The sequence below is a fragment of the Thunnus albacares genome, chromosome 4 (genome assembly GCF_914725855.1).
Source record: "Thunnus albacares chromosome 4, fThuAlb1.1, whole genome shotgun sequence".
NCBI classification, from domain to species: domain Eukaryota; kingdom Metazoa; phylum Chordata; class Actinopteri; order Scombriformes; family Scombridae; genus Thunnus; species Thunnus albacares.
This window is the reverse complement of record NC_058109.1, coordinates 25,117,625-25,142,646: the sequence shown is the minus strand read 5'-3', so window position 1 is coordinate 25,142,646 and position 25,022 is coordinate 25,117,625. Positions and strand designations below refer to the sequence as shown.

At 39.9% G+C, this 25,022-nt stretch overlaps 1 protein-coding gene and 1 long non-coding RNA gene across 5 annotated transcripts in view; one reads left to right on the top strand and one right to left on the bottom strand.

Annotated features, from left to right (window-relative positions):
* dlgap4b (discs, large (Drosophila) homolog-associated protein 4b) overlaps positions 1–25,022 on the bottom strand; it is a 117,873-nt gene that overhangs the window by 42,264 nt on the left and 50,587 nt on the right. For all 4 annotated transcript variants that reach the window (XM_044349056.1, XM_044349054.1, XM_044349052.1 and 1 more), the window contains exon 3: positions 335–375. The gene's annotated coding sequence lies outside the window, so the exon portion shown is untranslated. The remainder of the gene's footprint in view (positions 1–334; positions 376–25,022) is intronic.
* Positions 18,632–21,267, top strand: LOC122980746. The gene is made up of 2 exons (XR_006403076.1): positions 18,632–19,333; positions 21,040–21,267. It is a non-coding gene; the product is annotated as an uncharacterized LOC122980746 (long non-coding RNA).

Here is a 25,022-nt window from a genome sequence, read left to right as displayed (position 1 = left end):
ACAACCTAAAACCAGAAGTAGCAACTCCGTAGCAGAATACTGAGGGAAGGGATGTGTTTGAAATCTGAATTTCACTGGCTTGTCCTGCAGTTAGTCCTCCCTTGAAGTCCCATCAGTGTGTTTGCAGGGAATAGCAATTAGCTACTAATAAATGATGTCAGTGGTGAATCCCGTCCCTGATGGTTAGCAATGAGAGGGGAGTTAAAGGTTAGGGGTTTAAGGCTACTGCTTTGCACGTAAATGAGTGTATGTGTACTCAATTATACCTTTCAGTCAGTCTAATTAATCTAAAAACGTTACCAGTTTTAGCGCTGAGGTCAGGCAAAGGACTTACATTGGCAGATTTCTCAGAAACCAGGAGCAGGAGGAAGTTTCCTGAAAAAGATAAAAGGAAAACTGTGTCAGTGTTTATGTGTTATGAACCTGTACAACCGTGTCATGCTTTACTTGTTAACCAACAAGAAAACCTGAGCATATTTTGCTACGGACACACACCCACATGAACAAACACATACACAGACACACAGAGCTGAGGATAAGGCTTTGCCATGCAGCATTGCGAATCGGGTTAAAATAATCTGATTAGGAGCCAGTGCTCGAGGGCAATTTGTGTGCAGGCTCAGGCCATCAAAGTATCAGTGAGCAGCTCCACCTTATTGTCTACTTTACTCTTCTATGCCCTACTTTCTCTATCTCTTCTTCTCTCCCACACCTTGGAGGGTAGTACAAAGGCACCGACTCACTTTAGCACATTTCAATCACAGCAGTCTCCCACTCATCCATATTCTGGTCGCTTTTATAACACCTGCAGCATTACAGAAGCTATGACAATGTTGGATCAGGATTCCAGTCACCCTGGGCCTCAGCAAACAGTCATACACTCACCATGTGTCTTGTATGATAACACCACAGAGTCCACAAAGGAGAGTTTGATCAGTGCTTGGACACAAGATTGTGTGAGTGTGTTAGCGTGCCTATGGGTATCTGTGTATGTGTGTTTGAGTTTCTCACATTTATCTTTGTTACCTGTGTTAAGTGTACATTAAAGCCCCGTCAGACACATTAAAGACACTGTCTCTAGGTTCTTTTGATCATCCTCACAGTCAGAGAAGTAGTTCAAGCTACTCAGCACCAACAACAAAAGGCCCATACTCTGACAGGTGCTGTCTAAAATCTGTGGGAGAATGACTCTCTCAGGTCACACATCAAACTACATCCAAGCACTCTTATTTTACATTATGGAATCCTCTTTTCTTCAAAAAAATTCAGTGAGATGACGCCTTTGTTCATCAGTCCCACAAGCACTCAAATATATGCAGAAAGGTATAACCTTGATGTCAATATTCAAATCCTGCTTTGTTTGGTGTATTATGCCATATTCCCTTACACATATCAAACTCACAGTGTGAAAACTGTTGGATACTCTCTTTGATATTTTGGGCATTTATCTGTTGGTTAGTCTTTGATGGTTGGTAAGCATATTCAAGAGAGTGGATAGTACATAAACAACACAGGCATTCAGTGCAAATGAACATACAGTATCCACATGGGAACCTCTTCACAAATATACATGACACATAAATAAATAAATATTCAAAAGGTATAACAGAGTGTGTCATTGGGGTGTTTCTCACTCTGTTTTTATAATTCATCTCAAACAAACAAAACTGCAGCTCTCTATAGAACCGACAGTAGGGGTTGGGAGAGGAAGCCTTACTCATTGTCAAAATCATAGTCTATAATTTAATCCCACTAAAATGCTAAAATGCAGTGAATGCTTCTTCTTCTAATGGCTGAAAATGCAATATTCATAGTATAGTAAAATTTTGCCCAGTCAAATTTTGCCACAGATGACGATGACTCTGAATGATCAGAAGCTCAGAGTATTGAAATAAATTGAATACCTGGTTGAAATATTATTAAAATATTCTTGTCACTTGTGTTGGAAAATTGCTCCGAACATTCCAACAAGTTTTGTGGGCTCAAATGACAAAATACATGGTTCCTCATTTCTGATCTGGGGCCCCTATTGAGGATGACATTGTTTGTCAGTGCCTTCTTTTCTGATCTACCAACTCTATGGTGATGTTTGGTTGGTTCCAAACAGAAAAGATGGCCCGACCATAAGCAGCAACTCTGGGCTTCAAACTAGCTTCAATGCAAACTCATGGGTGACGTCACACCTCACTACATCCACCTTTACATATAGTCTATGGTTGTTGAAATCTGTGTGACCAACCCAGGTGCCAGATTGTGAGTTGTAGATGGTCCTGTTATGACCAAATTGACTGAGAAATTGTCAAATGTAACTGCAGCATGCACCTTAAATGAAACAAATTGACAGTGATGGCTTGAATCTGGTTGAATCTGTCCCTCTGGGATGGCTTTCATAACATGATGCTGCAGAATGACCGACTGCCCTTCAGCTAGTTTCAAAGGTAGCAGCACCAAATGTCATCTGCCTTAGACACACCGCTCTGATGTGAACATCCAGAGTCATTGTAAAATTTGTAAAAAACTGCTTCACCACAACGGTTTGATTTTTGAGACAGAATCAACAAACACAAAACTCAAAAGTGCTGTGACCTTTTGCAACAAAATGTCAAGAAAAATTGCACAGACACACCAACACACATACATAAACCTCTTAACAGTGTTAAAGGTCATCTCATATTGGCTTCAAAGTTTTATTCATAAGAATCTAAATGACAACAACAAGAACATAATTCAACACCGTCTGTTAGTAACCATTATCAATATGGACAACATTAATTGGACACAGAGAATAAAGGGGATTAAGTAAGACATCCAACAACTGCAAATGCATTGGACAAAAATAGTGAATGATAATGGGTAAAGCTGATTCTCCCTCACTATTTCCATGTACAGCTTAGGCTACACCAGGAAAGCATTACGATTCCTTACATTTCCCTGGAGAACAGAAATTCACACATTTTTAAGCTCATTCATAAAGGGCAGATGAACTTGAATTGAAGACAAATGAAGGGCACTTTATGGAGTTTTGGGGATTGAATTGGGAATGGGATTCACGCCAAACCACTCTTCCCCCACTTCATCGCCCACTGCAAATTCAAAGGACTAATGTCAAACTGCACTTCACGGCACTGGGTTTGTTGGGGCAGAGAGAGATAAATTAGAAATGAGATTGAGGCATCAGGCTGGAGGGATGTGCTGATTGGGCTCTTCATTTAGGGAATGCATTACAAATGTCTGTTCACTGGCTGGGGAAAATTTCTCACTGATGGAATGTGTGGACTTTAAATCCTGATGGAAATTGGCCTCAATTGAGAAACAGTTACATCAGATTAGATCACTCAGATGTTGCAGCTAAACTGAGTGCATTGATGATTAAGGATTTTTTTTCTTTTTTACCATGCAGATATCAAATAACAGGAAAAGTATACTTTACAGTTGAAGAAAACATTTGTTTAGCGAGCACTGTTTTCACATCGTTGAGCTTCTGATTACACGTACATTGTGATGGATGCACAGATGTAGGCCTCCCACACCTCACACCTAACTGCATACACCAATGCAGTCATACCCATCCTGGTGCTGCCTAAAGTAGAAAAGTGGATCTAAACACTGTGACAGTCTCTGTGATGTAAAGGACTATTGTATTATGAACTTATAGAGAGCCCTTGAAGGCCATTATGGTCTGTCCATGCCTTTTGTACAAAGGGACATTGTGACATTAAAGCAGGGAGTTCTGCTCAGCTTGAGAGGTGGTTATATTTACACCATTAACTTTTGGAATAAATTGTGTTAGCAGGAGTGGTAGCATGCAGCATTTTCAAAGAAACCCATACATTTTTGGAAGAAAAAGCGACGATTTTACTTCATTTGAAGAGTCATATCTCATTTTAATCCATTACTTTTATTTTTTTTATTGACAATTTGTTTGTGTGATGCCAAGTGGCAGCTACCATGGCTTGAGGCTGAAACCAATGTGGAAGTACCTTAAGTACCAAAAAATCCCTGGCTCCAATTGACTTCCATTCAAAAAGCATCAACTTCAAGTCATTATGGTCTCAACTGCTAAATTTGGACGCTCTAATAAGTGTGCTGGTGGTAATTTTGGAAATTATTGCTCTGTTAATAAGATTTGAAGACTTATAGTAGGTTTTGATGTGTGCTGTGTGGGCATTGATTGACAGCTGACTTGCACTAAGTTGAACTATTGTCACAATATTTCGGTAAGTTTAATGTTGATTAGGATACCTGTCCTGTTAGTACAATTTAGCTAAAGTAGCTAACGTTGTGTGCACCGACTTGGTGTTCCCAGTAAGCTAGCCTCTGGAGTGTTTTCTGAGCGTGAAAGGTATCAAACCACAGAAAAATATGATGCTGACCATAAGCAGCAACTCTGGGCTTCAAACAGGCTCCAATGCAAACTATTCGGTGACGTTATGCCTCGCTATGTCCATCTTTATATACAGTCTATGGGGTCTGCATGTGATGTAACTTCCCCCATGATTGGCACATATGCAACCATCAGTACGGGGTTGCCATTGACCATTCAGAGGGTCAAAACATGGAAAAGTAATGAAATTGTAAAAAGCTGTTGTACAAGTATCTGTACAAACTTCTTCAGAGAAAATTTAGAAATATGCTTTTACAGACTCCCGAAGACTGAAAAGAAAACAAGGAAAGAGACGAAACGTGTTACCATGTTTCTGACGGCCTTTACTTTTCCAAGATATTTGTTATCCTCCTGGTGTTGCAGCACTTCCGATTCATAGTTTGTTTGACCACTCAGTGGTAGTGTTGGGGGAGATACCATGTAAAAAAAACTATACTATATAATATATATAATATAATATATAATACTATATAAAAGCTGAAACTACAGTGGGAGATTAAGAACCATCACATCCCTGGCATCACTTTTTTTTCTTTCTCTGCGAAAATCAGTTTCAAACAACATGAGCAGCTCATGTTGTCACAGGACAACAAGCTCCAACTCTGAGTGCTGGTTTGAGGTCAGACCATCAGAGCATTGCACTGACAGAGCTGACAGAGAGCAGGGAAGTCTGTCCATTTGGATTAAGTTTATGGTCACGGCTTGACTACTGTATGCATATAATCATACCTCAAAATGTTCAGATACTCCTAAAACGTGCTTGTTTATGTTTTTACACAACCTATAGCTGCCATAAATAACTGGCTCTATGTCACAAATTATTCAATAAGTAGTCTTTTCACTCAACGCTTTCTACTCACATATGAACACTACATATAACAAGTTATCATTTTATAATATTGTAATACCACCAATCTATTGTGGACTCACTCAGAAATGCAGGGATGAGAGCCAAAGTTGTGGAAGTAATCGGCTCTACATCAAGCAATCCCTTGTTGTCAGCTCTAACACATGAAATCCAATTACTCCAGGACCTGAAGGTCATGCCCAGGTGCATTTTGAAACACTGATTGATTATCTAAAGGCTCTGACCGCAGTATGTGAATTGTGCATACTATTATGTAAGTGTTGTAGAAACTATATAACACTGAAGAGGAAAAGGCTGGTGAGAAGGCCAACAAAGATGAGAGCTCTTAACAAATCTGTTGGGCCATTTCATCAAGATGAGGATGAGAACTTCTCCTTCTTATTCATTTTGTAGTATTCAGAGAGCAGATGGGAGGCAACTTGAGTGTGACTGAAGATGAATCCCACAACTGAGGCAGTGTGACAACGCTTTTGGAAAGAATCACACGCTCATTCCCAAAAATCTCAGCATGTTATAATTATGCTAATGACTCAGTGGCTGGCAGCAGATCCGGCAACTGGATTAATTGTGGTCACTGCAATATTGGAAGATGTGTGTGTCTAAGGCAGAGAGAGAGAGAGGTTTGAGTATACATAACTACAAAATGTGCCAACATCATGTTCATTTGTTAATGTTAATTTAGAAAATAATCCTTTAAAGCCCTCTGATATTCGAATAACAACATTTTTATAATATCATTTTGCATCCAGCATGTTGAAGCAGCTTTGAAAGAGCTGCCCTGCAACATTTGTTATTTCATGACAAGAAAATAAATTGGTGATTAACAGATTGTCACAAGATGTAATCAGAATTTGCTGAAGAACAAGGAGCTGGCGTGTCCTGGAGAGCTAATCACAGCAAGATTTTGTTCCTGTATTGAGCAATTTTCTTCTTTGAGTGAATAGCTGCAGCATTGTTTACAATGAGTGTGAACTGATACTGTCTTTTTTTGATGTCTGGGTCTTCCATGATATTGTGTTTGGAGAAATGTCACATGGATTCTATCAAGATGGTCAATCTCCCTGAAGAGTGATATTCAAAAATGTTAAAACATACTCATCTTACTGCTCACTTACAATACATATTTGATTTTATGAACTTCTATGGGCACAAATTTTGAATTTGTCACATTTTAAGTTATGCAATGACAAAAAAATAACATTGTAAGACACTGATCGTAAAATAAATATTACATTTGTATCTCTTTACATTAGTTGGACAACATTAAAGAGCTCTCTAACCTGAACACAGGCACATGTGTATGATTTTAGGGCTTCTACTAGCTACCCTACGTCAGTGTGATCTGCAGCAGATCAGAAGCTGTTTGAGGACTACTGTCTGTTTTTGTATTTGTTGTTTGAACATCCTCTGTGCTCTGAGTGATTGGATGGAGTAAAGAGAGAGACAGAGAGAGAGAGAGAGAGAGAGAGAGAGAGAGAGAGAGAGAGTGCTGGAAAAACTCAGCTCAGGTCATCCTCACACAAGAATAAGTTGAAAATAAAACTCTTTCTGTGGATGCTAAGTTTATGCTCTTGCCCATCTTTAGAACTTTAATGAGTTTGCACTCTGGTTCCAAATAAAGTATAAGCCTACAGGTAGGGTTGGGCGATTAATCAGGGTTTATTTTCAATTTCAATGTTTTTGACTTCTGACGATTATGAGAACAAGATAATCAAGATAAAATGATTATTGTGCCACATTCTGTTTCACAATGATGCTCTCGTTTTGTCTTGTGTACCGCTTCATTCACAAAGCATGGAAGTACTCTAGTATTGATTTAGGACCAGTTTAGGATAAGGAGACAACATTTCTCTTCATTTGCCATGAAACAATCAGAAAATAACGTTTTATTTCTCACATTCACTGACTTTGTTCTCACCACCGCTGCTCCCTCCCTTCATTCACTCTCTAGCTCACTTGACCACAGCTGCTTCTCTTTATTATTTATTTTATTTATTTATCTCATTTTTTACTTTCATTTTTTATTTGTTTTTCAGTTGAATTATTAGTTTGATGACATTGTGAAGTAGTGTGGGATCATGGGAATTGTTGTCTTTATTGTTAAACAACCAGCTTCTCCAGGTTAAGATTACTCCAGTGTTCATCATTCAGGAAGTTTTTACCGGGAGCCAAATTAGGTTCTCTAGAACAAACAGACCCGGTGATGAAAACAGGAGCTGAATTATCCGTAGAGGTCTCCTCGCCAAAACAAATGTACGCAGGGATTAAAACCGGTAAAAACACTGAATAAAGCATTTTCACATAAAAAATCAGGGGCTGTTAGCCAAGCTGCTGCTAACGTTTGCTCAGCTTGTTTCTCTGATATCTTTAGATCCAGATGTTTGATGTGGTTAAAAACAACCAAGATCTAAACAGTTTATCATAAAAATATGTAAAAATGAATAAAAGTCAATTTATGACAGTTTCTTGCGGACAACCACAACCACAGCCGATGTATTATTTTGTGCGCATATACTCTTTGGTAGAGGGATATGACGCCATTGACAGGCAACCAAATGAAATGGACCGTTACATTGATTAAATTACGGATTTCTCTGCGTTTGAAAATTGTTGGGATTTGGGATAATGTAAGTAAACAACTCAACAAAATATATAATATAGGTCTAGTTGTTTTGAGACATTTTAATGCGGAATAGTTACATATTATAGCTTTAAATAATCGTGATCTCACTATCGACCAAAATAATCATGATTATGATTTTTGCCATAATTGAGTAGCCCTTTCGGCAGCGATGCAGTGTCAGTGCTAGACAAAGATCAACTGGTCTTTCTCTTAATTTTTTTTATTAAACCTTGAGTAACCCACACAAGATTCATACAAATACTGTAAAATATTTAACTTACACACTACCAGTATTCATTATTTTTTATACTCTTACTACTTACTACTTTACTAACTATTCTGGCTGTTGAATCTCACACATCCTTCCTTAGTGTATAATGGCCAACTTTAAAGTGACATAGTTTAAAAACTCTACCTTAGAAACAAGCTCAGAGAACATTTTGAAACAGTTATTTTTGGGAAGATCAGTTTCTCTTTCTCTTGCACTTCCTCCTGGTGTTTCAGTGGGATCACCAGCAGTTTCTCTAGAAAGGATTTCATAAAATATAATTGCTTGACCCTTATGTCAAGTTTGCCCTTGATATCTTTTTTCTCTGTTGACCCAGTTCTCATTCAGCAGTTGTATTTCAAGTAGCTTTTTAACTTTCCGACAACCAAAGGCCAGATAATAATGGCAGAAAATTGGTGACTTAAGACCTAATTTATGTTTTGAGCTGGCCAGTCTTATGGTCAAAACCACTGCTGCCCCATTACTTTTTGTATATTTGCACATCTGCTAAACATCTTTGTCTAAATAGTGAGTGACAACATTCTTTAATTTAAAATAATTTTTATATTCTCTTCTGATATTACTGCTTTTAATTTCTATATTTAATAATTTTATTTTATCTTTTGTATACAGTACATTTATGGCTATGCTGATGCACTGGGAATGATGTTGAGTTTTGACCAATTTAATTAATTCTCTGAGAGTGCAAAAAATTCATCTCTGAGTTTTATTAGGATAGGGTGCAAAATCTGTCAAATACATGGTTGCAAAATCTAAAAAACTGATTAAAAACTCACAGAGCCTGCTGTTAACACACTATTTATTTGCCACTTGCCAAACTTTTTAATTCTTTTGCCGCAGCTTTGATTTTGAGTGCCTCTGGAGAAAACTGATTGTTGATAGAGACGTTGGTTCCTTTAGTTTCTCGGAATTAAAAGGTACCAGTCAGTTAGCTGACCCTATCAATTAGTGACTTAATTAGTCTTGGAACACCAGTCCCTAGTCTCATGTACTCACTCTCAGTCTAATCAATATTCCCTCTTCAACTGTTTTTATTATTTACATGTTGGGTTGTTGGAATATAATAAAAAACAGAGCCTTGTGGAGTAAAGATAAATTACATATGGATCAGTTGTTTACTTAACATATTCTGCAAACACTCAACCAGTCAATGTCCTATTAAACCCTGTGAGATTGGATTGATCACTGTGTGTAACCCTCTATTTTTTATTCTGAGAAGACTGGACATTAAATGTAAGACATTACATAAATCTTGCAGTGTGCTGCCCTCAGCCGCACCTGTTATAAGCCACAGAATCCGTATATGTTTCAGCCGCGGACAGTCGAGTGGCAGACGGTATAAATGGAGACTGCTGGTAAAATGCTGGCTGACTGTGAACGCAGCACGCTAGCTCTGCAGGACCTGGCTAAAGAGAGAGCTGCACTGCCGCCAACTAATATCTGCACACATACACACACACACATGCAAACTAAGCATGCTGTACATATGTGAAACACACACACATGCACACACAGGGGACAGAGGAGCAGGCACTCAAGGCAGTCAACACCTGTCTTTCTCTCTGAGGCAGCAGCTAAAGCACAGGTTTAAAAAGTCGAGGGCAGAGAAAGTGAAATAAAGCCTTATTTTGCGTCACCAGCCATACCTACACACACACACACACACACACACACACACACACACACACACACACACACAAACAGACAGATGAGCAGAGCCTACGGCTCCATTGACAGATGGATAGATGGAGCAGGGAGGGAGAAAGAGAAGAATGGAAATAGTGACTATAGGTACTAAATTACCACATGACATTTCTTCAGACTGCTTTTAAGTGTCAGTAACAATTTATCTCTGCTGCGTCCGTGTAAGAATATGAAGTGTAAAGAGATTATTTGGTACCTACCTGAAATTATGTGATTGAAGATGGTGAAATGAAATTGATGGTAATGAAAGCCCACCTCTTTCCATTTTTAACTGTGAGATAACGTGTCTATGTCTGTGTGTGTGTGTGTGTGTGTGTGTGTGTGTGTGTGTGTATGTGGGCAGCATATAATGCATTTAGGCAAAGTGTATTATCATCTTAGACTCAGGAGCTTGTGTGTGTTTTTGTGACCATTGACTGCATATAATGATGGATGACGCGTCTCCACTTCCCACCACTATGCAAAAGTGAAGCCAAAGGGATTTATGACCTATACTGCAGCCACCACAAAGCGATTGAGATGTTTTAGCCTCACTTTTGGGGAGCTGTCATGATGTCCATATTTATATACAGTCAATGGAGTGGATGTGTTGTGTGTAGTTTTGTGTGCTATTTGTTTTATGGATTTACTCAAACTGCTGCCAACATTTAATAAAGATATGATCCAGTCTATCTTTGATTTATTAAATTAGCCCACAAACAGTGAATTTTCCAGCATGGGTGTTCTGGCTAAATGAACCACTGGTCTCTCACATTTGTGAAAATAGCAGGTTCCAGATGAAGGCTCATGTAGAAGAGACATGCCAAGAATCTATAACTGGTCCTTCCTTTCCTGCTAGAAATAATGCAGGAGTCAATATGACATATTACAAAATTGTACAAGCCAAAGAAAAAAATCCCAGTATTCCTTTTAACTATAAGGAATCCGCCACAGTGCAAACAGTAGCAGATTTACCACTCTAAATTCTTAGTTATCTTTGAAACAATGGGTTGTTGATTTGAGACAGAAGTAACAAAAGCAGTTTTCTCATTGCTAGCCAATGATAACATGGGTTTTGTTGCCTGAAATGACAACTGTCAACAAAGCTAGCAGTTTTTATCAGATGTAGGTGGCTAGCATAAGGTAACGCTAATGCCATAACTCTGTGAGATGGTTGGAAACTCCGTCTCCAGTTGACTTTTTAATGTTTCGAGCTGATTCGTTTTAAAACAAGAACCCTTTAAAAGGGTCTACAATATACACTTTTGGATGAGTTGATCCATGTAGAGGACATGGAAATGAAGAAACAGCAGTGTTTGTTTATTGCAGGGTAGAGCTAGTTAGCACTTGTATCATCAGGAAGTACTATAGTATTCTAAATTACTAAATTCTAAATTCTATTATAAATAAAAATATGATTGATTCGTTCTAACATACCCATTGGATGGTTTGGATGTCTACTGTAGAAAAACATATTTGGACAAGCAAACAGTGGTTAGATTTATGCTTTAATATTTTCAAATCATATGCCTCAAATTTAAAGAGAAAAGCAAACATTTAGAAGAAGAAAAAGAAGAAAGGATAAAGATAACTGCTGAGTTTGGTAAATGTAACACTAACTAACACAAGTTTGGCTGGTGTAGCTAGAGTGTACATTTCCATAAACCAAGTAAATGCAAGACAGAGTCGCTATCGTTATTCTCATTCCCCACAAAATAATGCAGTTATAATGTAGTAATGACAGGCCTCTTGCCTTAAATAACCTTGGCTGCTATAGGTAGTAAGATAATTAGCCAGGCATGCTAACATTTGCAGCTTATGTTAGAACAAATAAAAATATGCTTTAATAATTTTCTTACACTTTTGCTCTTGGGTTTTGGTTTTGTAAAGGTTAAAAAACCACCACCCTCCAAACTCATGAGACACCAGATATCGCTCCTATTAGAGCCCCATTCACATCACTTCGGCACGTTGATAAATCTTAAAATTGGCAGTCATGCTGTGCCTAGTTACAGTTGCTAAGCTATGATTGGACAATATCATTTGGGGGAAGGGTTTAGCAGACGATCAATTCATTGCTAAAACATTTTCCATTATTTGCTGGTAGAGGCAGAAGCTGACTGCAAATCAATGTCCAGTATCATGCGGACAGCTGCTGTAGCAAGCACATGTCTGTATGGCAGATACAGAGGCTGTGGGCCTGTGCTGAGCTTATGTAACCCTGTCAGCGATGAGCAGTGCAGCAACAGGTTACAGCTGCCAGCCGAGCTCTGTAACCAACCAAGATGAATTCATGTCAGTGAAGCTGCAGGGAGCAATATGGCCATTCTGCCTCTTAGCAAGGTTGCTGAATGCCAATGTGTGTAGTGGTAAGTGAGCCCGAGGTCAACAAGTGCCCACATCAAGCTAACCACTGTGTGTGAGTGGAGTGTTTTACTGGTAACATAATCATTTCCCGTGTGACGTGACTATAAAATAAAAAGCAGCACCATAGAGAGATGTGTGGCGTTTTCGTTTTATTTTTAGTTGTATTACAGGGTGTGAATACAATCACATCACTGAGCCATGACAACAAAGATGCAATACGACACCTCAAATTTTCAATTACGCTGGCAGGTAGCAACCATTAAGCTGCCATTACTGTTATTAAACTCTCTACTATCTTTATTGCAGGATGCAACTCAGGAGACACTTTCCAAGCCACAGTGGGAGACATAGATATATATACATGTAACTGAATAAGTCACATCCAATTACAGCCCGTTGAGACCCATAGCATTACCAATGATGCTATTACTGCTGTCTGGAATATGGCCGACTGTACTGCCAACAACCTGGCTATGGCAGTAATTCTCAATTTAACATCCTGTTTATTGGTTTATAGCAGCTGCTGACGGCAAAAAGTCGAACTTCATTCCCTCCCTGCCACTGTGATATTGTTAGCCTTAAACATAGCGTCAGCCAGCCCTTTGTGAGTTACAGGCCAGCAGCCTGCCCATGTGAAAAGAGACAAAACAGCACAGAGGAAACTGGGCTGGGGGAATAAAACCCTAACTGAAACAAATGATGTGCTTGCAGCACCTGACCAGACGGCCCAGATTCATGTGAAGCAAAAGATGGATGAGTGTTGGGGAGGGATGCTTGCATGAGATGAGGGAATTGGATTTTACAGAGGCAAACAAGATGGATGGATGCAGACGAAGCCAGCCTATCTCCACGGCTAGCGGCCCTGCTGTGGGATACTTCGGAGAGGTCGGTGAAAGGAGCGCCAGCACGTCACATTTAACAGACAACAAGGAGGGAGGACAGGCGTGTTGGAAAGTAGGACAAGAACAGGCTGGCCTACTGTAAAAGCCCATGGGATGTTCATAGACAAAGAAAGACCACTCAAGCTGACAGCAGAGTGCTGCATTTACTGAGCCTCAACAATAGCCTGTTAAGACAGCTAGACAGCAAGAAGTAACGTGTGTGATTACAAGCTTTTATTAAAGTTGCTTGTTTACGTGCTATTTATATTAGCTTGCAGCAATGGATTAGTCACCGCCACATATTACAGGTTTGAGGTAAAATTAAGTATTATTTACTTTTTCTCCTTTTCACAAAAGCAATGTTTGAAAGTGGCCTGCCAGTCACACGTTGTTAATGGCTACAGAGGCCTCAGAGACCACTGGGCAACACGCAAGGTCAGTCTTAAAATACCTAAAATCGAACACTGCACATATTCATGGCCATTACAGAAACCTGACGTGTAACACGCTGACATGCAATTAGTTTAACAGCCTCAAGGTTATTACAACTCGAAATCCCCCGAGACAAGTGATGTCAGAAGTGGGTTTTTATGCTCATTTGACCCGGAAAGGACGGCATAGTTGCAAAGTACTCACTTCATTGGGTTTAAACGGTCACTTTTCTTCAACCCTCATAATTTAATAAACAAAGCAATCCAATTATATTTATCTTCCCATTTTCACAGAGATAATGCCAAAAGAATAAGCAGCTTCAGTAAAACACTTTAAGTGAAGAAATAGGGACAGAAGAGCATGGAGAGGAATCTAGGCTAAGTACAGAATGGTCTCAATATGCTTTTCTTCAGAATAATACTCCCTAAATGGTCCATGCGTGCCCTGCTGTCTGCTGTGTTTTTTTCCTCCCAATAAAGATTTGCGTGAAACGGACATCTGGATAGTCTTCAAGCACTGGCACAAACATCTGCTACAGCACAGCAGCAACAAGATTGTGTGTGTACAACTGTGCAGGTGTTCCTCCAAGAATACACACGCAGATCACTTCATGCTGGAAATTGACATAATCACTCTATTTGTGTTGGTTGTTTTGCTGGAAGGGACGAACAGATGATCAGTAGTTGCCATTACCGAGGACAACTGGATTCATCGGTTGCCATCTGTACAGAAGCTAAATGTTGAATTAATCTGAAAAATAAATTCTAATACTGGGAAATGTTGTTTTAAGGTTTATCGATACCGGAAATAGAGATGAGTTGGTTGGAACAGCAAAATTATTGGAAATAAGGTAATCTAGGTACCAAATTAATAAAATGTGTATTTTTGTGGAATTGCTGAGTGGATTTCTCTAATGCAGTAATTGTGCAGCTTTGATTGCACTTTGCTGTTCAGTAATCACTACAGGTGGAGTCTCACGGTATTAAAACAGAAGTGTGCAGCATACAAATGCCCATATGTCCCTGTGCTTTGAGTCTTATAACTGATGTAACTCAGAACGCTTTCAATTGATTCGCTTTGCCTCTGGTATATGTGAAGCATTAAATGTCACATGTGGCTGTACAACTCCTTCTTGTTTCATCACTATTATGTCAGAGACCAGCTATCCATGTAAGATGTTATATGAAGATAAATTCATTCTGAAAGGGGTTTCGTGAAATGGACTACTGATAGCTCCTTGATAGTGACACACTAATGCTTGTTTCACGTAGTGTGTTAAATAATGATTAACCATACTGTATGTTTGATGATGTTTAAAGTTTAATACGTCACTGAACCTCGGAGTGGCTTTTGCCTGCTGTTCTGGTGTTTACAACAAAAGTGGGGAACACACTCGGTTTCCTTTGCAGCCCAGTATGAGAAGTCCCAGGCTTCACTTGAAGATTGCCTGTTAAAACATTTATAATACCATAATGATTCACATACTCTAATATTATATAATCTTATTGCTACTTACTGCAGGTCTTTAATACGGGAATGAGAATGTCAGAATATCAAATGAACAAGTGCAAAACTTTTATAAGCATTTTTCTGCATATTTTAGATACAAAAATCTGAAATCAATAAAGGTGGTATGCTGGTGCTTGGTTCACATTTGAGTTTACTGTAGCAGCTATAATTTCTGCAAACCACCAGACGTCACTGTGAATTTCTTTTTCAGTGCTGTAAAGCTCCTGATCTTTTTTTTCAGGGCACACAGTAAGAGAGTCCCAAATCTTCACAAGGCTTTTTAAATCTATCATTATAGGATTCACTATCCACAGAATGCACAATGAGGTTATTATAATGAAGACAAGAATCTGCCTTTGAAATGCTGCCTGCTACCTCTTTTGGGTTTATGAGGAATCAAGGGCTCTATGTCTTTTGATCACAGTTAAAACAATGTTCTCTGTTTCTGTCCCTAATGTGGGAATGGTTCAACGGCAAGGTAAAAAGTGCCAAAACACACCAGCCTGTGTGGATAACAAATCCACAGATGACATGTACTACTCATCAATCAAGAATTATGGCACTTTACTGCACAGTGCATTTTCAGCTAATCACATCTGGGCCAATATGAAGATTATGACATCAAACTGTAATATTGGAATCAGGTCAACTAGTACTGTATGATACCTTTGTTCTGTGGAGTTTCAGGAAATGAGAGCTGGTCGGGATTGATCGTCTTAGCTGAGAATGTGGAGCACTATGATTCATTTCTCTGTTTTACCAGGCATTGTTCTCTAAATCCTTGTGAGGATAAACCACAATTACACACAAAAAAGTCATGGATTTTTGTTTCAGGTGATTTACATATAAGAGGTTTTGTTCCACTTGACAACTATGTGTGTAATTGATTGACAGCAAAATATAGTCGGGTGTCCTGATAGGGTCCTAATATTGGGTATCTGCAGACACCGAGTCTGACACATACAGTATATCTAAATAGTAACAGAGGATATGGCATGTTAATTTAATAAGCATCTGGCACACTGAAATAACAGACGTAACCTATTTGATCCAAATACTGGAAATCCTTGTTCAAAACTGATCACCTGATCATCTTATATTATTGATATGTTATGAATAAAAGTTTAACTGGGGAATGTTACTCCTGGTATTGACGTGATGCGATCAGTTAGAATGTTAAGTTTATTTTTGTACTGTCATCAAGGTACTCATGAAATTGACGTTAATTAGCAACAGCTGATATGATCTGCTGCTGGCCATGTTTGTCATTTTGACCAGTGAAAGCAGACAATGCGGGCTGAAACAAAGAAACTACTTTGTATATTGTTTTTAGCTAATAAGAGCGATAGGAGAGATAACAGATTTATTAGCATTGGAGTTTAGCAAATTATTTGGTGCTGCCAATTCATTTTTCACATTCACACACTCACATATGCAGCGACATGCTGAAATTGTAAAGCATGGCTGCCGTACAGGAGAGCAGCTCTGCAGCAGGCTGAAGTGAACAAAACAGTAAAGAAAGGATCGGATTTATTTTAGCTGATACAAATCCATTAAAATATGCCTGGATTAGCTATGGAACTGATCCTGAGGATTGGCTTGACATCTCTAAAATGTACTGTAGAGGTATATTACAATTTAGAGTAATATACCTATATTCCCACATCACCTTGACTTGTATATTTTATTTGGGAATTCGGCTGTTCTCATACAGAAAATGTATTGATCGATTGATTTTTCCAAAGCGGCAACATCCTCCTGAACGTTTTGTTCCTGTCCTCTCTACCACAATACATTTTGACTGCAACTGAAAACTGAAAGATTTGTTTCCATGGTTTGGAAGGTCTTTTTTGTCAAAGGCTTTGTTGTTTCTCACTACTTGCAGAGTTCAACAACTGCTGAGCTTTATCTAGTTTAGTTTGAAAGACTAATATCTGTACGGTTGTGATTCGTCCAGGCAAAGGCTTGTGGCACTGCTCACTTAGCACAGATAACCTCCAATGTCAAGCATATTATCATTTCACATAATCAGCCAAGCAAATGTTGATTTCTTCTGGAGACTGTTTTATCATTGTTTCTCTTGAAAAAGTCTTAGCTGAATCATAAAGTGCCCCAGATTTCCACATCTATGTCATGGTCCCAAGGGAACCCTCAAAACAGCAATGACGCGCTGCAGTGACACTAGCCGCATTAGTATTCCTAGTCATCACTTCCAACACACTCCATCCTGATGCACACACTGGTGCGGAGGGGAGATCCAAACAAAAACATCGACAACAAGATACAAGCTGATGCTGTTTGATCATTAGGGTACACTGGAGGTCTATATTCTGCTCCCTTCTGTTGAAGGAAACAAAACTGCACTGCAGAGGGAGGTGCTCTTGTGCCCTTCAGAGTCGCTTTAAAAAATGTGGCCAATTTCTCCCCCACAAGACAGAAGTGTGAGGTAGAGGACAAAGTATAAGTCAGATTCTCACAGTATAGACAGTTCACCCACTGAGTGAGGACTAAAGGAACAAAATAACTGGGCCACAGCGGTGAATTGTAAAGGGAAAAACTTCTTCCTCCCAAAAGAGCCCATAGGACATATTTGTTGAACTACAAAGAATTACACTTAAAAATCAACTCGAGAGTGCAACACTTCACTGAGAAGTGGAATTAAACACTCTTTTGTGAGCAGTTTACAGCCACTGCAAAATGTAAGAGTGAATCCTAATAGCAGCTCTCAAGGTTAGACTGGAGTAACCAATGGAATACAAAGACTGTAACCATCGATCACAATACAACATTGTCCTCAATGAAGGCTGCAAACTCTCAAGTCTCATTTGTGTCTATGTTGTACAGTATGTATGGGCAATATAGATATATAGTATATTGTGATATAGGAAACCCTCTTATATTCAATTAAGAAAGTATTTATAGATAAGACAACTAGCTTGCAATGTGTTTTTGTAAAATGGGTATTGTCATAAAGCAGCACCTCTCAACAAAGGATCCCTTACAACATGCAATGTCTCCTACTTAAATGTGTGAACTTCAAATTTCTTATAATTTAAGAATGATAACAGCTGTGTTACTGTTTGTAACACATTAATAAATTTATGATTTATTGACTATTCTTGATCTATTCTGAAGTCACTGGCTTAAGGGTGTGATTTTTCAGATTTTTCCAGCACTCCAGTAACAGCAACTAGTCGAAAGTGTGTACACACTGACACACATAGCAGAAACCACACATAAAGTAGAACAACTCAAGCTGAGACCTCATTCTGTTCGGCTGAGGCTCTATCTTTGTACCAACAAGACAATGCTGTACATTTTGTGCTAAATTGTAAATGGGGACAAATGAGAAAATCAGACAGATGAGCCAACTAATCAACACAATGATGGTGTCATATTGCTACACTTATAAGACTGTGCATTCAAATTAAACTGAGAAAGATATAATGAGGTAGTTTAATGTTTTTCGCATAGAGAGAAAGGTTGTCAAACAAGAAGGGCTGTCTGGCAAATGAGGTAAAAACAAAGGATTCAACAAATAAGGTATATAACATCAAAGTGACTGAGGTTTTATTATCTTGATATCATTTTTTAACTCTCCATCATACATTGGCCTGCAAATCTACACACATATGCTACAGCAGATATTGAATTTATGAAGCCATGACCTCAAACAAAATTGGTCAAAGTACAGGATCAAAACAATGGATTAGCATTTTGTACTCAACACTTAGAGGAAACGTTGAGGCAACTTGAGTCAGTTTCCTTATTCATATATGTTTCCTTCTCTGGGACAAAAGTGGATTCCTGTTCCAGTGATTTAAATAAATAGAACTGCTCCTGCTTGAGGCTCTCCTTTAATTTTCCACTTCATATCCCGAGTCCGACCGTGTAAATATGACAAACAACCAAGCCAACCTGTCACAGAGAAATCAAGTGTCACCTGCAGAGAGGAAGGATCAGGACAACTGGTGCTTTCACTTGCATGCTGTCATTTACAGGTGGGGACACTCGCTTAATGACGAGAGCAGCCATTTAGAGAGTCAGCTGATCTGGAGGATGTGAACAGGTGATTCACTGACAGTCAGATGTGTTAACGGCTGTGTTCTCCAGCTGGAGTTGTGGTTGATTTAGCTGATTCAAGGAGAAATCAAGATGGGGATGAGTTGGCGTATATATCTGAACTCGGTGGCTGATTAATAACATTCTATGTGCACCACCTGGGAGTTTGGCTGAGCTGGAAGATTCACAGTTGAGGAATACGCAATTAGCATGGACGGAAGAGGCATTTAGATCAGTAGGAGAATACACAACATGAACACTGCTCTACTTTTACGTGACTTTAGCAGGAAAAAACTTGGATGTAGGCCATTTTCAGCTGAACCATCCTAAAGAGAGCACTGTGCCAGCCCACTATAGCCTTTGCTGTGGTCCAGGCTTTGTGTCAGAATGAAGCATCTTGAAGTGTACTCCTCCACTAAACACGCAGCACTTCAGACTCTCTTGCTTGACAGGATTGCTTTCTTCCCGCCGCCTACCGAGATTTAACACATCACATTTAAAATGCTAAGTAGAATTGAATTTGTCAGCCATAACTACAGAAACTCTATTAGTCCTCTTTAATGTAAATCACAGAGGCGTTGGGAGATTCCTTTGAAGAGTGGGAACATGACTGTGTCACTGCCAGAGGCTTTAGAGGTACTCAGGCATTGGCGAATCCATGGAAATACAGCTTAGTCATCTCTGACTCGAAGCTGTGTGTTTGCTGGTGTGTGTGAGATCACCGAATTTCTCTGCCGTTCGCCTTTTCTCTCCTCACCATTTGCATTATCTCTCTCCCTCAGTGCGACTGTATGTCACCTTAACCTAATGAGATATCTTTCCTCCACCTTTTTCATCTCCTCCGTTCTCGTGGTCGTGCTGAAAAAAGGCTCTCTCCACTCTCTATGTTGTTCTCTGGTTCTTTCAATCTTTCCCTCCTCCTCCCTCTCCGCTGTCTTTCTCCCTGTGTGGCTGCTGAAAGCTCTTTAAAGATGCCCGGGGGCTTAACCACTTTGACGTTATTACATGAGTCTGTCTCACTCAAACCAATCCCAAGCCAATTGAGAAGCTTACGTCTTTGCCACAGCGGCTTTACTATGAAGAGGGAAGCTCCTAGTCCACTGACATGACCAAACACTGCTTCAACACACCTGGCTCAGTCATGCATTTCTGCTGTATTTCTTACTGTAGAACAGAGAGACATTAAAATGAAGCAGATATATAATATACATGTCTTGGGTACATTTATTTTCACTACATTTCTGCTGAAGAGCATCTATAGCTGAAGGGCGATCTTATGTAATTCTAGAGTTAAATATTCTAATTGTGCTGTACATTATATATGCTATTGTGAGCTTATGCAAAAGTTAAATGTTTTGCAGTTAAACAGCATGCTACAGTGTAGCATAGTTTGCAAAATTAAAATATCCGCAGCCAACATATTTCATGTTGCTCAGGAGGAGCACCTCTATCATTACAGCGGCCTTTGTGTGCCTTCTTTTGTATAGTAGCGACTGTATTCACATTGCTTATTACTGCACTGTTTGAATACATGAATTCAATTTTTTTTGATCAGCCATGATGCATTGCTACAACAGCCCTTTGGTGTTAACAATCTGAGTTATTTTAAAATTCTTTTTAATTAACCTTGAAAAGTGTTTGTCACATCTGCCTCAGCAACCTACCTTGGCATTCCCTCTACATCCCATTCTGTGTCTCCCTAACCTGTTGTCACTTCCTCAGTGGCTCTCTCCCTCTCTCTCCATGTGTGTCTGTGATTGTCTGAGTGAGAAGACGGTGTGCCGGAGTCAGAGCAGAGCCACACCAGCTGCACCTCATCTCAATAATCAAGACCTTTACTCAGCCCTGCCACTTCCGCTCTGCAAGATTGTAGAGTCTGCTATCATTTTGTTCTTGTTATCTGTTCTCCAGTATTCATCCTGTTCTCTGTTTCCCTTATAGTTCCGCCTTTTCTAACTCCGGTCCCTATTTCCCGACCCTTGTCTGGTCAGCCCTGCTGCTCTGCCCTGGAACCTTGCGTTACTCAGTCCCCTTGGATCCCACTCTGGACCTCAGCCCCTAACTGCCCCTGCCCCAGTTTCAGTTCCTGGCTCTCAGCTACCAGCTCCAGCTTTCCCTAGCCTGCAGCCCATCTTCCCCATGCTCTGCAATAAATATATTTTTTCCTTATTCCTGTCTCTTCATCTGTGTCTGCACCTGGGTTCATCTGTTCTGCAGCCCCATGTAACAGTTTTTCAACTTGAGTCACTTCAATCATACATGCCCCTGCCCGCAGACAAACATTGTTTGAATTTAAAGGCAACAGGAGACAGTCAATCATCATGATTCACATATTCTGTACTTCTGCCTGTATGGGTTATTTCAAGGTCAACAGTTTTAACAACGTGCAGTACTCTTGACTGATGGCTACATACAAACTGGTGACAAATCAAAGGAAAAAACACAATGAATACAGACACAAGGGACACAAGGGGTCACTGAATGGTTTGATGATTGTAAAAATGATGTGAATCATACTGTATGTTGGCCCTCACAGATGTCAATCCGACTGAGAAACCATGGGAGATTTTTAGAGCTGCAACGTTTAGTCGATTAATCGATTGGTCAATTGAATTGTTTTTTTAAGGACAAATGCCAAACATTAGCTGGTTTCAGCTTCTCAAATGTGAGGATTTGAAGTTCATCTGTGCCATACATGATACTAAACTGAATTTCTTTGGGTTTTTGACTGTTGATCGGACAAAACAAGACATTTGAGGAATTTACCTTGACTTCTAAGAAATTATAACGGGCATTTTTCACTATTTTCTGACATTTTATGTACAAAATGAATGATTAATCAGTTAATCAAAGAAATAATTGGCAGATTAATCAATGATGAAAATAATTAGCTGCAGCCCTAGAGATTTTAGATCGACAGCACTCTCCACCACCATCATCAAAACATCAAATGAAGGCATGTATTATGTAAGAATGATGATTCCTTCAGTTGCCACTTGCAGTGGTGCAACACTTTACTGAGACACTTCATGTTGCCTTTTCCTTTAATTCTTCATCCATCCAAGTTGCTACAGTGGGAGCTGATGTATAGTTGCATTGGTCAGAACAGTAGACATTATCAGGTGGACTGACTTATCCTTAGTCAAACCTTATAAAAATGTAATTTCTTTACAACCGAACACCAAAAATCCATGCAGTAATACTGTATCATCAACTTGTATTGCATGTCAGCTCATCGCTGCTCTGCTGCACCAGTCCCAAATGCACATTGCCCTATTCATTATTTCAGTGCCTCTATCCCTTTTATGGATTTTGATATTAAGTGAATCAACTCAACTATCACTCAAAAAGTACACAGCAGCCCTCATTCACGACAGAAATTTTGGGACCATAAACTTTGGGGGAAAAAAACCCTTTCATTTTCCTGGAAGTGTCCATATTTATCAAAGTACGCTGGGTTCAGTTTACCTGTCAGCTTTTGATTTTGCCTTTTGTTCAGCGGCCTTATGCACTGGAATGAAATGCTTTTTGGAGGCGAAGGCAGACGCACAGCAGGAAATGAATGGCAGCAGTGGAGAAGGATAAAAGAAGGGCTGATAAATCATCACGAACTGTGTTGCATAAACATAGATGATGATGACATACCAAGAAAGAGATGTCTAAAGTGGTGGGAGGTGTTTTTGTATATGCTAACAGCAAAGTACAGCACATCAAGAACAATTAGATAACCTCAACAATCTATTCTATAGTCTTTTTCTTCCTTTCATTCTTTTTTTTTTTATCTTTGAGGAAGAATTAGAAAAGCATTCTTTAAAGCTCCTGCTCAACCTTGACGTTGTTGACGAAGTTTTTTAAAAGCCAAGCCTGACTCATGTTTCCCCGACTGCTGGTCCTCCTCTCACATTTAATACGACTGTGTGGCTGTGACACAGAATGTGATAGCACCACTTCCTGTGCCAAGTACACAGTGTGTCTCTGGGGGGGAAATGACTGTAGGATGCAGGAAACTGTTTCATCCTGGCACCCAAGCTGATAATAATAATAATAATAATAATAATAATAATAATAATAATACACAGTACAATAACACACAAGATAAAGAAAATAGTAATAAGAGTTAAGATGAAAAGATAGTTTTTTAGGCTTTTTTTAAAAAAAGAGTCTAGGGTCTGTGCTGCCCTCAGATGGTTAGGAAGGCTGTTCCACAAGCTCAATTCCCCACGGTGCAGAGCTTAGTACTGGGGGCCCAGAGGAGCAAGCTGCTGGTAGGGAAGCGCATGTCAGTTGTGAATTTGTATGTTAGTAGGACTTTGCAGTCAATCCTGAAGGGAGCCAGTGCAATGAAAACAAAATTGGTGTTATATGTTTGTGTTTTCGCACTCTCATCAGGATCCTGGCAGTGATGTTCTGAATATACTGGAGCTTCTGGATGCTCCTGCCAGAGATCCCTGTGAAGAGTACATGGTAGTAGTCCAGTCTTGAGGAGATAAAGGCATGACAGGGTTAAAGAGGGGAGGAGATTAGAGATGTTTTTGAGATGGAAGAAAGAGGTTTTGCATAGATGTCTTGTATGGCCATCAAAAGTCAGCTGACAGTCAAACCTAACACCCAGATTAGTGACTGAGGAGGAAGGGGGGATGTCCTGGCTGTCAAAGGTGAGATGAGGTATGAGGGATGACTGAATGTGGTGTGGAGTGCCAATAAAGAGAACTTCAATTTTGCTGCTGCTTAACTGGAGGAAATTTGTGCTCATCCAGGCCTTTATCTCTCAGGTGCTGAGGCGTGACATGGCTGCAGAAGGCTTTGGGGCAGTTTTGATGTACAGCTGGGTATCATCAACATAGCAATGAAAAGACATCCCATGTCTGCTGTTGATACGTCCAAGGGGGAGTATGTAGAGGGTAAACAGGATGGGGCCGAGAACCTATCCTTGTGGAACACCACAGGTGATAGGGAGTGATTGAGACCTGCATCCTCCCAGTGAGACATACTGAAACTGAAACCACCTAAGTGCAGAGTCTGACAGTCCAATGGTGGTGTGGAGGTGCTCTACGAGGATAGTGTGATCCACAGGTCAAGGAGAATCATGAGAGTAAGGGACCCTGCATCAGCTGCCATCAGCAGGTTATCCTCAGAATTGTGCACTGAAAACCTGACTGAAATTTTTCAAACAGGTGGTCCTCAAGCTCAGAAGGAACCACCATTTCCAACACCTTGGACAGGAAAGGGAGGTCTGAAGCTCCAGGGTGGGCTTCTTGTGGAGGGGGTGGATGACTGCGACCTTGAGGGCAGATGGAAGACTACTGGTTTGAAGGGACAGGTTGACAGTTTGGGTGATCAGGGGGCTGAGAATGGGGATGTATGATTTGAGCAGAGCTGTGGGAATGGAGTCCAGGGCACAAGTACAAGGTTTCATCTTCTCCCTGAGGATTTCCTCAATGTGGTTCTGCCTGATGCTAGTAAAATGGAAAAGAGATGGCGAGCTCCCAGACAGAGCGTCGATGACAGGAGGAGGAAGAGAGGAAGAGCTGGACCTCAGACAGCGGATGTTGTTGACTTTGGCTCTGAAAAAGTCAATGAAGCTCTTACATCGCTCTTCTGTAGCCGTAACTGGGGAAGATGATTGTGGCTTCAGGAGATTATTTATGGTGGAAAAAAGATGCTTAGGGTTGCCAGGATTGTTGTTAATTAGGTTGGAGTAGAACTGTGACCGAACATCTTTAAGGGAAAGTCCTTTGATGTTCATAGAAGGCCAGTTTATGGACAGCGAGTCCAGAGTGTCTGAAGCATCAATCCAGGACACGTCTAGCTGTTTTAATTTTCCGCAGGTCATGGGTGAACCGGGGAGCAACGCATAAATAATTGACCTCACGCATCTTAACAGGGTCATGAAGATCAAAGACACTGCTCAGAGATGTATTGCA